Source organism: Dipodomys merriami, unplaced genomic scaffold (genome assembly GCF_024711535.1).
Source record: "Dipodomys merriami isolate MVZ:Mamm:240054 unplaced genomic scaffold, mDipMer1.0.p SCAF_1, whole genome shotgun sequence".
Taxonomy (NCBI): Eukaryota; Metazoa; Chordata; class Mammalia; order Rodentia; family Heteromyidae; genus Dipodomys; species Dipodomys merriami.
Window position 1 is genome coordinate 66,122,641 of NW_027202270.1, and position 12,169 is coordinate 66,134,809.

Here is a 12,169-nt window from a genome sequence, read left to right on the forward strand (position 1 = left end):
ATATATATATATATATATATATATATATATTTTAACTTTTAAACTTTTTTTTTTTGTTCCGGTGGTGGGGCCTAAACCCTGGGCCTGGGCGCTGTCCCTCAGGTCTTCAGCTCAAGGCTAGCGCTCTGCCACTTGAGCCACAGTGCCACTTCCGGCTTTTTTTTCCTGCTTATGTGGTGCTGAAGAATCGAACCCAGGGCTTCATGCATGCAAGGCAAGCACTCTACCACAGAACCACCTTCCCAGGCCTTGTATATATATATTTGTAATTTGAGGAGGGGAAGGGATATTGTGGAATGCTTAAATGCAGGTTGACCCATTGTGGCTACGAGATGTATAGGACACTATGTTGAAAATGAACTTTACAATATCGGGTTTGGGGGGAGTGGGAGATGTTGGTGAGGTGGGGAAGGAAGTGATGGTAGGGGGAAAACAAAAGAGGAGGTAATAATGCTCACTACAAAGTGTACTCATTACCTTATTCTTGTAATTGTAACCCCGCTGCACAACATTTTTAATATATATATATATATATGTATATATATACACACACACACACACACACACACACATATATATATATATATATATATATATATATGAAATGCAATAGGTGAAGACTTGTGAAAGATACTCAGAAATGTTTGTAGAACTGGCTCTTCAAAGATTGTTCTATAAAGAATCGTGCTCTTCAAAACTAATTTGAGGGGATAGGACTTTTTTTTCTTTGTCTTTTTCTTTTTGTAGAGCAAGGGGATTTACTTAGGGCCTGGGGGCTGCTCCTGAGCTCTTTCCACTCAAGGGTACTGCTCTACTACTTGAGGTACAGTGTCACTTCCATTTTCTGATGATTAATTGGAGTAAGAATCTCATGGACTTTCTTACTTGGGCTGGTATTGAACCCAATTCTCAGATCTCACATTTCTGAGTAGCTAGTATTATAGGCATGAGTCACCAGTGCCCAGATGAGATATGAAATTTGAATAAAAAATTGACAACTTTAACTGCACGAGGATATTGTTTAATGTTTCATTATCAATGAATTAATAGACTCAAGTGTTCCATGGTATATATCCATGAGTATAAAATATATCTCATTGTAAAATGATATGATATATTTTACCAAATTATTTTGAAATAGAAAAAAGAATTTTTTAAATGTTTTTTATTGTGAAAATACAATACAGAGTGGTTACAGTGACCTGAGCAAGATAATGAGTACATTTCTTATCAAGCATTTTTGCCTCCTCCTTTGTTTTTTCCCTACCATCTCTTCCCTCCCACCTCCTCAATGACATTTCCCCTCCCCCTCCCCTCACCCTCGACTATATTGTAAAGTTCATTTTTCAACATAGCATCTTGTACATCTCATTGTTGCAATGGGTCTACCTGTATCCCTAGTTAAACAATTTGTTTTTTCCCTTCCTCTCCCCATATTATACCAACAACATATACAGTGAAAACAAGAGTTATACCGTGGGGGAGGGACATACAAAGCAACAAAAAAAAAATCACATGGTACCTTATAAATATGTTAGAAACAATAGCAAGAAAGAAGAAACAAGAATTTTGTAAACTAAGTGCAATTCTTTTCTTTATACACTAAGAATGAACACTTTCTGATAACTGGAAGAATGATAATCTTGTGGAGAAATTACTTTTAAATAGTATCATACCTGAATACAATGAGAAATAATATTATTTAGTATATTACTAATATTTATTCTGATCATATCCTATACTCTATACTATTTTTAAACAGTGAAATATAATCAATTTCTATAATAATCAAGGAAATGTAATTTTAATAATTAATTAATTAATTCCAAACTAGGACAAAAACATTGAACTTGTCTGGAAGTACTGGAATTTGTACTTAGTATCTTATCTTACTAGGTTATTGTGCTACCTTCTGAGTCAAATCTTGAACCCTGATTTTTATTGGTTATTTTGAAGATGGAGTCTCATGAACTTTTCTAGTGCTTTGATTCAAAGTACTGTCCTCTAGATTCTAATCTCCTGAGTAGCTAGCTTTGAAAGTGTGATCCACTAGCTCCTTGACAATTAAAGAGCCTTTGCTGCAAAGATTCATAAAGTGATTAATATATGTAAACTAATTAGTATTAATAATCAACGCTCAGAAATGTAAAAGATAGTAAAAGCAAAGAAAGTATTAAAAAAAACACATGAAGAATTAGAGAATTGGAAAGTAAATAGTGGTTCTCCAGTATGTAAAAGAAATGTTGAGGTTAGTAACTGAAAAATTGTAAATATAAAGTGCTGGGAAAAGCTAGATTTCTTGGTGTTTTTTTTTTTTATTCTTACCTTTTTGTTTGCAGAGAAAGTGCATGGTATGGGAAGTATATAGACAAACATGGTTACTTTCCTGAATTATAATTAACTTTGAGATTTGAGATAAACTTAGTTCCTGATAGCTAAGTAAAGAAATCTTATGAAATGTAATATTTAAAACTTAGGTAAGCAATTTTGCCAGGGATACCTAAAACAAAAACACTTCTTGCATTACAATTCAGACACACAAATTTAGGCCAGGGAGGCTGGATTATGTACCAAGCAGGCCATGAAGATGGATGCATGATACTTCTGCCTGTTAGAAAGAGCTGGCAGCAATGAAACATACCGAGATGCATGCAATCCACCTTTAGACCAAGTTACAGATTTGGACCTGAATAATTTTTTGCAGTTCTTGCTTCATTATTTGGTTTGTCACTTGGATTTTTGGTTTAAGTTACAGGCCAAGTACATTTTATATACAACCAGGACTCATTTAACCCAGGAATTTTTTTTTTTTCATTCAATTGTCTGGAAGCATGTTTCAAGTTTAGGCATTCCCTCTGAGCTTTCAGGCACTACAGGTTCATTCACACAGTACACTGGGCTAAAAGGCTTTGCACTGTTATAGTACAACCTTACCCTCATTCAAACAGAGGGGAAGAAAGTTCTCAGAATCAAATAAGTAATTACAATAAGTGATAAACTCATTATTCTACATAAGTAGAATAATGGAGATGAAAGTAAAATGGCTTTGCTTTAGCATGTCAGTGGATCTGTCATAGGGAAATTGACATGTTTCCCTCCTTCTAGAATATTCTGATTCTTAGGTAGCATTTTACTTCCTTCTGCATCATCTCCATAAACAAAAACATTTTGTTAAGCACTGTTCTATGAGTTTTGTGTAGCAAGTTGGTAACTTCTTTACAAACTATAAGTGTTTTAGGGGACACAAATTTCTGCTTCATTTGTTTGCCAACTTAATAATATAGTTTATTCTTTATCTCTTTAAACTACTTGAGTGTTACATGATAACATTTTCTATAGCTCATATAGTACTTGCATATTATTTTATTTTATTATTATTTTGTTACTACTTGAGCTTGCAAATATTGTTTTGAACTTCCTTACGTGCTTATTTGCTACGAGGGAGGCCCCTTTTATGTGTTGGTTATTTTTCTGAGGTCGATCATGTTTTGGCCAAAGCCAGCTTGTGCTGCAATTTTTCCATTTTGTTTCCTGCTGTAGCTCTGATGATAAGATGCAATCATGTATCATGCTTGCCTGGGTTGGCTTGCAACTATGATTGTCCTGATCTAAACCTCCAGAGTAGCTAGCATTACAGATACAAAACTTTGTACTTAGCTTGTTTTTGGGCTTTTTTGTTTGTTTGCTTGCACTGGTAATGGGGTTTGATCTCGGTCTAGGTGCTGTCCCTGAGCTTTTGTGCTCTAGGCTGATGCTCTATCACTTGAATCACAGCTCCACCTCTTGTTTTGTTTAGCAGTTAACTGTGGGTAGGAGTCTCACACTTTCTTGCTTCTCCTTGATTCAAACTGTGATCCTCAGATCTCAGCCTCCGGTGTAGGTAAGATTACAGATGGACTTGGGAATTCGTAAGTGATTTTAACAGTAGCAACTACCATATATATTTCAAAACTGTCTCTTTCATTTTTTAACCTAATTTTTTTCTTTTTGTAATCACATTAAAGGAGATGTCATAAGAAAATATTCAACAGTGATTTCTAAATAAATTTAATAATAGAATTTAAAATGAAAGGTGTAAAAAATAAGATTTTCTCCTATATAAACATTGTTTGTGATTTGAGATTTTTTCCAATAGGAGTATGATTTTTAACATATAAGTGATATCATAAGTGTGCCCTCAGAAATCCAAAGTAAGCAATGTCTTCCTTCTGAATTTTGAAATTTAATGACCATTCATGATAATATTAAAGTGAATGGTCTTAAGTATATTAGAAAATTATGCCAATATCTCAATCTAGTTACACTTTATGGACAGTTGAACAAAAATAAAGTACTTTATATATTCTTTGTGTGACAAATCTGTTTTCATGGATTTTGAAATAATTTACATACACTGCTGGAGACTGAGAAAATAATAGATGTGTGTGTGTATATATGTATATGTGTGTCTTAAAATTCATTTATTTCTTTACTAATATAAAAGCAAGACATTATATGAAATAGCTTTTGTTATGTAGCAAATAATCACAAAATTCAGAACATAAAGGCATACAAGTCAATTGCCTTACATTTTCAAGGCTAGAACACAGTTCCATTAGCAGAATTTCTATCACTGGTTATTTGGGGCCCATTATGTAGATTTTTACATGACAAAATCTTTTTTGAGGCCCAAGGTCATCTTCCAAGGTGAATGCCAGAATCTAGGACTCTGTTGTTGTAAAACTAAGGTCTTCAGCTCCAGGAAGCTGCCAACTTTTCTCTGCCAAACTGTTCTGAGACCAATTTTGCCTAATGGTGGAGGTAAGTAACAAATTCATGAAAATTCAAAACTATGTTCAGGTTTTATTTAGACAAATTGATCCATAAAGTCTTTCTTCAATTAAAATGAAGAAATAGCTTAATTGGTAATTCTCAAGAATTCATAGGGCATATTTGGCATATAATTTCTCCAAATATTGTTAAATAGGCAGATTAGTGAAACTACTGAAGATTTTGAATTGTGCCCTAGCATGAGAGAACATAGAAAGCATCATTTCCTCCATAGAACATTTTATTTTAAGAGTTTGGTTTAAAGCTCAAAATTTAGGTTTAAAATCCTTATTGCATGCCAGTTTACTCATCTTTCACCAAGTATAGAAAGCACAGCAAATGTTAGGCTTTAATGTGAAGTTAGCAGAGTTCTGGGAGAAGTTAGCAGAGTTCTGGGAAAATTTAGCTGTGAATATTATTCAAATGAAGCCTTCACTGGCGTACCTGCACAGTAGTTGATGGAGTAAACTCCTGCTCTCTAAGCAATCAGTTACTTCTCACACTGAGAAACCTACTATGCAATATACCAATTATTATTTAAAGAATATAACCAAACTAAGGTAAAAAGTTAAGTATAATTGAAATATATTACAGATAGATTCCTTGATTCTCAATTCAAAGATGTTTTTCTGAAAACTAGGATTTAGACTTATTTTACAAGGCATAAAATAAAGAAAAGTTTTTGACAAAATATAAAATAGTATATTAAAACAAGCTCAATTTCTACTTATTTTTTTTCTATTTTTATTGTGAAAATACTGCACAGAGGATTACAATTACATGGGCAATATAGTGAGTACATTTCTTATCAAGCATTGTAGCCACCTCCTTTGTTTACCCTTCCCATCCCTTCCCAGCCTCCCCCGCCCCCCACCCAATCCTCCCACACACCCCCCAAAGTTGTAAAGTTCATTTTTGACATGACAACTTGTACTTCTCATTGTTGCAACGGGTCCACCTGTATCCTTATTTAAACGACTTGTTTTTCCCCTTCCCTCCATAAATTATACTGACATCAAATACAGTGAAAGCAGGGGTTATACTGTGGGGGAGGGGCATACAAAGCAACAAAGAAATAATCTTATAAATGCATTAGAAACAAATGCATGAATGAAAAAAACATTTAAATATATATCTTGGGTTCATTTTCCTAACATCACCTTATCTGACCTTTTCTGCTTGACTCATACATGTACTAGATTTTGCAAATAAGGGAAACCATGGGACCTATGTTTCTTTAGGCTTGGCTTACTTCACTTAATATAATTTTTTCCAAGTCTTTCCATTTCCTAACAAATGGGGCAGTGTCATTCTTTCTGATGGAGGCATAGAATTCCATTTTGTATATATACCACATTTTCTGGATCCATTCATCTACTGAGGGGCATTGGGGTTGGTTCCATATCTAAGCTATGGTAAATAATGCTGCAATAAACATAGTTGTGCTGGTAGCTTTGGTGTGGTCTTGTTTGAAAACATTTGGATAAATGAAAAGTGGGATTGCTGGGTCATAGGGGAGCTCTATGTGGAGTCTTTTGAGGAAACTCCATACTACTTTCCAAAGTGGTTGAAAAAGTTTGCACTCCCACCAACAATGAGGTAAGGTTCCCTTCTGTCCACATTCCCTCCAGCATCTGTTGTTATTAGAGTTCTTGATTTTTGGCATTCTAACTGGGGTGAGGTTGTATCTCAATGTTGTTTTGATTTTCATTTCTTTTATGGCTAAGGAGGTTGAGCATTTTTTCATGTGTCTATTGGCCATCCTTCTTTCTTCTTCAGAGAAGTTTCTCTTAAGTATTTAGCCCACTTATTTATTGGACAATTGTTTCTTTGAGGATTTGTTGTTGGGGGATTTAATTTTTTGAGTTCCAAGTATATTTTAGATAAGAGACCCTTGTCCCTTGTATGGATAGTGAAGATCTTCTCCCAATCCGTAGGCTTTCTATTGATCTTGATAGCTATATCCTTTGTCATGCAGAAGCTCTGCAAATTCATGCAATCCCATTTGTCCAACCTTTCTTTGATTTGTTGTGTTTCCGGGTCTCTATTCAGAAAATTTCAGCCTGAGCCAAGGAGAGCTAGGGCTTCTCCTATTCCATCCTGTAATGTTTTCAGAGTGTCTGCTTTGACTCCGAGGTCTTTGATCGATTTGAAGTTGATTCTGGTGCAGGGTGATATATAAGGATCTAGCTTTAGTTTTCTACATGTAGTTAACCAGTTTTGCCAGCACCATTTACTGAAGAGGCTTTCTTTCTTCCATTCCATTTTTTTTAGCTCCCTTATCAAAGATTAGATGGCTATAGGTCTGTAGGTTCATTTCTGGGTTTTCAATTCTATTCCATTGGTCCTGAGGTCTGTTCTTGTGCCAGTACCAAGCTGTTTTGATTACTATGGCTTTATAGTAGAGTTTGAAATTTGGTATTGATATTCCTCCAGCAGTATTCTTTCCATTGAGGAGCGTTTTTGCTATTCATGGTCTTTTATTGTTCCATATGAATTTTTGGATTGCCTCTTCTATTTCCCTGAAGTATGAGCTTGGAATTTTGATAGGTATTCCATTGAATTTGTAGATAGCCTTGGGAAGTATTGCCATTTTCACGATGTTAATCTTTCCAATCCAGGAGCATGGGAGGTTTTCCCATTTTCTAAGTTCTGTTTTGATTTCCTTTTTCAAGTTTTTAAAGTTTTCATCGTAGAGGTACTTCACTTCTTTAGTTAAGTTAATTCCTAGGTATTTTATTTTTAGTGGGGCTATTACAAATGGAGTTGCTTTCCTAATTTCAGCAACACTTTTCTCATTGTTGGCATACAGAAAAGCCAATGATTTTGGGGGGTTAATTTTATACCCTCCTACTTTGCCAAAGTTTTGAATCAGCTTGAGTAATTTGGGACTGGAGTCTATGGGATTCTTTAAATACAAGATCATGTCATCTGCAAAGAGGGAGAGTTTTATTTCTTCTTTCCCTATTTGGATCCCCTTTATGTCTGCATCTTGTCTTATTGCTGTAGCTAGGATTTCTAATACTAGTTTGAAGAGAAGTGGAGAGAATGGACATCCTTGTCTTGTTCCTGAGTTAAGAGGAAATGGCTTTAGTTTTTCACCATTAAGTATAATGCTGGCTGTAGGTTTGTCATATACAGCCTTTATTGTATTGAGGAATGTTCCATGGATTCCTAATTTTTCCAAAACCTTCATCATAAAGGGGTGTTGGATATTGTCAAATGCTTTTTCTGCATTTATTGAAATAACCATGTGATTCTTATCCTTGCTCCTGTTGATGTGATGAATAATATTAATTGATTTGTGAATATTGAACCAGGTTTGCATCCCTGAAATGAATCTTGTTTGATCATGGTGTATGATTTTTTTGGATGAATTGTTGAAGTTGGTTGGCCAAAATTTAGTTGAGAAGTTTTGCATCAATGTTCATCAAAGAAATGGGTCTCTAGTTCTTTTCTTTGATGAGTCCCTGCCTGGTTTTGGGATGAGCATTATGATGGATTCATAGAATGTGTTCGGTAGTGAACTTTCTCTTTCAATTTCATTGAAGAGTTGGAGGAGTATTGGTGTGAGCTCTGCTTTGAAGGCCTTGTGGAATTCCTCTGTAAAACCATCTGGTCCTGGACTTTTCTTAGCTGGGCGATCTCTTATTGCTGTTTCTATTTCAATGCTTGATATGGGCCTGTTAAGATGGTTTAACTCATCTTGGTTTAATTTTGGCATGTCAATATTTGCTAGGAAAAGGTCCATTTCTGCCAAGTTCTCAAACTTATTAGCATAAAGTTTTGAGAAATATTCCCTTAAAATGTTCTGAATCTTGGTTGTTTCCTTGGTGATGTTTCCATTCTCATATCTGAGTTTATTTATTTGGGTGTGTTTTCTTTTTCTGATAAGATTTGTTAAGGGTCTGTCAATTTTGTTAATTTTTTTCAAAGAACCAACTCTTTGTTTTGTTGATGCTTTCTATAGTTTTTGTGGATTCTAATTCATTTAATTCTGATGTAATTTTAATTATTTCTTTCTGTCTACTGGATTGGGGTTTATCTTCCTGATCTTTTTCAAGGAGGTTCAGATGTCTCATTAAATTGTTGGTTTCAGATCTCTCCAATTTGTTGATGTAGGAACTCAGATCTATAAACTTGCCTCTGAGTACTACCTTTCCTGTGTCCCAGAGGAGCTGGTTATTTGTGTGCTCATTTTTGTTGAATAGCATGAACATTTGAATTTCCTTTCTAATCTCTTCCTTGAGCCACTCTTGATTCAGCAGTGTGTTGTTCAGCCTCCATGTGTTACCGGACTTTCTTTGGTGGCTTTTGGTGTTGAGTTCTAATTTTATTCCCTTGTGGTCTGAGAGAATGCAAGGTATAACTTCAATGTTTCTGAATTTGGACAATTTTGCTTTGTGGCCTAAAATGTGGTCTATTTTAGAAAATGTTACATGTGCTGCTGAGAAAAATGTGTATTCTGATGCTGTTGGGTGAAATATTCGGTAGATGTCTGTTAAACCTAGTTGATTTATGCAGTTGTTTAGACCTGCGGTTTCTTTGTTGAGTTTTTGCCGAGTTGATCTATCTAGTGGGGAGAGTGGTGTGTTAAAATCCCAAACAATTAATGTCTTTGGATCTATGTGGGATTTGAGGGAAAGTAGTGTTTCTTGGATAAATTTGGGTGCTCTGTTGTTTGGCAAATAGATATTTAGAATTGTAATACGCTCCTGAAGGAGAAATCTCTTAATTAGTATGTAGCAACCTTCTTTATCTCTTCTTACAAATTTTAATTTGAAGTCTATTTTATCTGATATTAGGATTGCAACTCCCGCCTGTTTATGGGGGCCATTTGCTTGGTAGATTTTGTTCCAGCCTTTATCATTGAAAATGTGTTTGTTTTTACAGGCAAGATGTGACTCCTGAAGGCAGCAGATAGAAGGATCTTGTTTTTTAGTCCAACTAGACAGTCTATGTAGCTTAATTGGAGAGTTCAGTCCGTTAACGTTAAGAGATAGGACTGAGAGGTATTTGGGAGTTCCTGCCATGTTATCCACCTTCTTGGGGGCTGTGGAAACTGGGTTCTTCCTAAGGTTCTTGGATTCTCAGTTTGGGTGCAGTTTCTTGGCCTTTATTGTGGTCTTGTTGGTTTTCTATGTGTAGGACATCTTTAAGAATCTTTTGTAGGGCTGGTTTCATGGAGATGTATTGTTTCAATTTTTCTTTGCTATGGAAGGCTTTTATTTGGCCTTCAGTTATGAAGGAGAGTTTAGCTGGGTACAGTATTCTTGGTTGATAGTTGTTTGTTTTTAGGGCATGGCATACATCATTCCATTCTCTTCTTGCTTTGATTGTCTCTGCTGAGAAATCTGAGGTGATTCTAATTGGTTTCCCTTTATAGGTGATTAATCTTTTCTCCTTGACAGCTTTAAGGACCTTTTCCTTGGTCTGAGTTGATCCTGTGTGGATTATAATGTGGGATGTCCTATTCTGGTCTGGTCTATTTGGAGTTCTAAAAGTTCTTGTATCTGAATAGGCCTATGTTTTTGCATGTTTGGGAAGTTCTCTGCTCTGATCCTGTTAAACAAATTTCCTAGACCATTAACTTCTGTTTCTAGGTGCTCCTCTACACCCATTATCCGTAGATTAGGCCCTCTGATGGTGTCTTCCAAGTGTTGGATAGATCTATCATATTTCTTGGACTTGTATTGGATGGTTGTATGTTCTTTCTGTATAATATTTAGGCTGTCTTCAATCCCTAAAATTCGATCTTCTGCATGGTCTGACCTGCTGTCAAGACTTTCTACTTTTTTATTTCTTTTTCTTCTAATTGATCAGCTTTGATGGCTTCAAATTCTTTGTTGAAGCTTTGTTTTTAGATCTTGTATGAACTTCTTTACTTCCTTAATTTGGTGTTCAGTGTTTATTCTCAAATCACTTCGTTGATTGGTTATGGTTTCCTTTGACTCCCGTTCCTTCTTTTGGGTTCCATTCAGCATTCCCTTTGTGGTCTCCCTGACTTCCTTCAGCTCTTTGTTAATGGGGAGGGTGGGAGGGAGGGTCTTCCCTCCTCTGTTCCCTGAGAAGGAGTGAGGCTGTTAGGAATCTTGGTTCCTGGGTCATCTCTGGTCTGCAAACTGCAGGATGAAGATGTCTGCTCCTTGTCGGTTCTTGCTGGTGTCTGGCTCCTTAGTCCCAGACTCTCTGTGATCCAGATATGGCGCCTGAGGCCGCCGCTGCTGCCACTGCCGCCGCCTCCCCCGCAACCACGGCTGCTGGCAAGTGCTCAGAGCTGTCTCCTTGCCTGTATTTTCTCTCTCTGGCCTAACTCTCTGTCCTGTGAAGGCACACTTGGTGTCATTCTCTGGCTTAGGACTGTTCACTGGAAATCTAAAACTGCTTTCTCTCCGAGAGCTTGTTTAGCCTCCAGTTTCTCCTCCGCCATCTTCCCGGAACTCCCCTTATTTTTTTTTCTTAAAAATAGCCTGTCTAGTCCAGGTACTGTTAGATCACATGTGTAATCTTTGCTTTTCAGGAAGCTGATATCTAGGAGAACATGATTCAAAAGTAGCCTCGGCTAAGAAATCTGGAAAATTCCATCTCCAATTAGCCAGAGAAGAGCTTAGGCATAGAGGCATGGTTCAAGTTACAGAGCAACAGCCCAGCCAGTAAATCAAGCAAGTATAAGGCCCTGAGTTCAAATCCTCTACTGGAGGAAAAAAGGACATGTCTACTAGAAGTTTAATAAATGAAGAATTTTAAGGTTGCTATAGAGAAAATGACACAGTAACCATAGAAGCAAAAAGTGCTGAAGGTACACAGAGGTTTATAATTAAACTGAAACTTACAGCTCAATTAAATTTAAGCATCATTATGTATAAAACATCATTGAGTACCAGGAGAGTAATAAAAAGAAATGCTACTAATGTTAATAGGCAAAGGTAAATGATAATGTAGATTGGACCAAGCATTTCAGATAGTCAGAAGAAACATGAATAATATTACAAAATGGAATTCATTCCTCTGTTTAATACGCTCAACACAGAAGAACTAGCTACTGATTCAAATGTATTTATTGAATTTTAAGTAAAACACTATAAAAGAATATATTTATTTTGAGGGAAATAAAGATTTGTAGACATGGTGTGTGTATGTGTGTGTGTGTGTTGGTACTGGGTCATGAACTTGGGTCCTATATATTGTACCCTAGCTTTTCTCACTCAAGGCTGGCATTCTACTACTTGAGTTACTGCTCTGCTTCTGACTTTTTGTTTGTTAGTTGAAGATAAGAGTCTTGTGGACTTTCTTGCCCAAACTGACTTCAAATCTGAATCTCCAGATTCCAGTTGCCTGAGTAGCTAGGTTTACAGGTTTA